This window comes from Solanum stenotomum, chromosome 2, assembly GCF_019186545.1.
Source record: "Solanum stenotomum isolate F172 chromosome 2, ASM1918654v1, whole genome shotgun sequence".
Lineage (NCBI taxonomy): Eukaryota > Viridiplantae > Streptophyta > Magnoliopsida > Solanales > Solanaceae > Solanum > Solanum stenotomum.
This window is the reverse complement of record NC_064283.1, coordinates 33,704,539-33,707,989: the sequence shown is the minus strand read 5'-3', so window position 1 is coordinate 33,707,989 and position 3,451 is coordinate 33,704,539. Positions and strand designations below refer to the sequence as shown.

Here is a 3,451-nt window from a genome sequence, read left to right as displayed (position 1 = left end):
ATATATTTGGCTAAACAAATTATTAGTCAAATCATAATAAAGTATCTGCAATCACATTAATTAATTAAGTGATGGTATATATACATGTTGTTATAAAATATTATAGTGTGGATGTCCACTACACCAAGAAGTTACTCTTACCCATTATCTCCATAACTCTCCGCCATTATGAAGATAACCATAACCTCCATAACCTCCACCGTTATAACCATTATTCTTGTGTCACGACCCGATTTATCAAGTCATGATGGCACCTACTATAACCCACCAGCAGGTAAGCCAACCCGTAACCCGGAACAACAAGTAATGGGTCTGAGGGTAGAAATTAAACAAGAGTAGGCAAATAACAATATAAACAGGCGGACACAAACCAAACACATATATACAAAAAAAGATCCCTCCCAGAACCTGGAAGTCACTAGTACAGAGCTACTAAAAAATGAGTACAAGTCCCAAAAGTGGACAACAGAGACTGGACTGTCTCGAAAGGAAGAAGACAAGTCTATATATACAGATGAAGACTGAAATAGTACAAAACGCCGTGTGCTCACCCCCGTCTCCAGATAAGTCTACTCCAAGCTCGATCAACGCTGGCTACTAGTGCTCGGACCTGCATCACAAAATAGATGCAGAGCGTAGCATGAGTACCAAAACAACAGGTACCCAGTAGGCATCATCGGCCGAATGAGCAAGATAAGCAAAAGTGAACTGAAATGCAAATAAAGGGTCACATCAAGTGCAAAGAGTAATAAATGGGGGGTATGTACACGAGCGTACAGGCAACAAAGACAAGTAATCTAACTAACTCCGCTGGGCTCCCATAAACCCGACGGGTACGCTCGTGCACAATAAAAGAAACCACCTGCACGGACCCCATAAGCCCGGCAGATGCACCAACAGTTGAAGTAAAATAATGGAGCTAGAAGGTCTATCACAATATTACCAATTTCCGGACTTTTAACTGAACCATTCCCAATTATATTCCAAGATCTCATTACGTCCCGGACTTTAATCGGAATCTCTCCAACCAACAAAACCTCAACCTACAGATGAGAATAATCAAGACTAACTGAAGCTTTAGTGAGGAATTAGGAAGACACCACGTGCAAGCTGGACCACGGACTCGAACCGGGTACTATAGCTAATGAGTCAACCTATATGGGCTGGACCACGGACTCGAATCGGGTGCTGTAGCCAAAGGTCGGGCACGGGTGGGCTGGACCACAGACTCTAACCGAGTACTGTAGCCAAAACCAGATCACAGGTAAGCTGGACCACGGACTCTAACCGGGTACTGTAGCTAAGCCTGGACATAAGTAAGCTGGACCACGGACTCTAACCGGGTACTGTAGCTAAGACTGGACATAAGTAAGCTGGACCACGGACTCTAACCGGGTGCTGTAGCTAAGAATCAATATCCAACCATACGTCGCGGGAAATATCACCAAACCGATTACCATAAATAATCATTTTAGTCCGACCCTCATATACCCCAAATCGCCGAGGAAGTATCCAATAATGAGTAAGCTAGACCACGGACTTTAACCGGGTATTTGTAGCCGATAGAAAAGCAGGGCATTATGGATACAAGGTCATAAGCTGAGTTACCGACTATCAGACTCAAGTCTGCTATATCAGTCTACAAGGAGCTGACCGTCCGAAACGACGTCGGAAAAAGTTCTACTGCCCAACGACATCCGAAATCTCGCAAGTCTATGGCAACACTAGTCTAAGCCTAGACTAAGGCCAAACATACTTCAAATCAATATTATCATATACACCACCAGATATGGATATTCAATAATATCAAGAGACATGCTGTCATAATCCAACACTTTCCCGAAATAAGGTCTAAGGCAGGAATTATAGAAATTTAGCATGCTCGACACCCGAACCCCTCCATACTCAAGCAAATCAATAAACAATTGCCTAAACATGCTCAATCTCACGAGAGAAAACCATAGCCTACCTGAAAGCCGATCACGCGTGCTCCAACTCACGGTACCGGATCTTTTCCTCTCCGAACGGTCTCCAAATGCTTCCCCACTAACAAAAGGTTAATCACCTCGTCATTACGAATATATTGACACTAAAATTATATTTTTCGGAGACGGACCCAAAATCGGGTCTAAAACGGGATTGTGGGGCCCACAATTGGAATCTCAAAAACGAATCCGTGAAAACTTCCCAAATACCTTACTAAACTAATACCCCAAAATTTAGCACAAACAGATGCTTAAAACACCGCAAATCAGCCACAACAATTAAAATGGGCAGCCCCTTGATCACCAATTTCTGGAAAAACGAGATCATTTCAACCCAAACAGATTATACCACGACGATCCTTGCGAAAAACTCTACAAGTTAGCCTCAAGAATGACTCAAAACGGACCTAAGATGATCAAGATCTCACATTTCAAAATTTAACAACAATTCAATCCGAACATCACTCTAGCAGTGGCTAAAATCGATTTTTTACCTCAAACGAAGACTCCCCTCGCGTTCCCGAGATCACCTCTAGATTCTCCACAAAATTCTCTTGAAGTTTGCCTTTTGAAGCACCTAATTTGGACTCAAAATGAAGGAGAAATCTTATGTTGAAGTTGAGGGAAAAAAATGAACGAAATTCGTCCTAAATTCTGGAAATTTCCAGATTTCCACTCCGCTGTCATGTGGCGTCGCGTGGCTCTGCCACGTCACCGCCGCGTTAAAATTCTACAACCCTTCAAACTTAAATTTTGATGTTTTGGACTCGTTCGGAGTCAGAAAAATACAAACCTTATATGGAATCTGATTGGAAACGATATTTCGGACTCAACGGTGAGGGCGAAATTTCCATTTGGAGATCGCTTCGATGAAAAGTGGGTCCCACACCCAGTATCGTTTTGAGCCAGATTCCACAACTGCCATCTAAAGCCTCGGGAAGTGAACAAAGGGTCGTTCTAGACCAAAATCAATATTCCGAAGCTAACCTAGCTGTCAGAATTTTCATCTGAGGACGACTTCCAAGAAGGTTGACCAAAGTCAACTTTTCAAGTTATAAAATCTCCAAAACAGGGAAACGGGTCTAAAATCCAAACGAACGACCAGGCGACCGAACAGTCAGTGCCAGCAAGTCATATATGACTTGGGGTCGCTACAGGAATGCTCTATACGAGGGAAAGAATTCTTTAATTTAAAAATGACCTGGAGGGTCATTACAATATCCACTACTAAAAGAACTTTCGTCCGCGAAAGTAAGAGTCAAGAAGTACCTGAATGCTCAAATAAGGCGGGGAACTGTGCCCGCATCTCATGCTCGGTCTCCCAGGTAGCCTCCTCAACTGGACGATGTCTCCAATGGACCTTAACCACAGGAATGGCTCTGGAACGCAACCGTCTGACATCTCTGGCCAAAATAGCAACTGGCTCCTCAATGTATCTCAAACTGTCATCCAAGTCAACTGCATCA

General features: G+C 43.2%; 1 long non-coding RNA gene across 1 annotated transcript in view; it reads right to left on the bottom strand.

Moving 5' to 3' along the window:
• Positions 1–429: 429 nt before the first annotated feature.
• The window catches only part of LOC125855541 (uncharacterized), an 11,643-nt gene continuing 8,621 nt past the window's right edge, over positions 430–3,451 (bottom strand). The window contains exons 2-3 of the long non-coding RNA XR_007445498.1: positions 1,970–2,046; positions 430–610 (exon numbers count right to left, since the gene is read on the bottom strand). This is a non-coding gene — a long non-coding RNA (uncharacterized LOC125855541). The remainder of the gene's footprint in view (positions 611–1,969; positions 2,047–3,451) is intronic.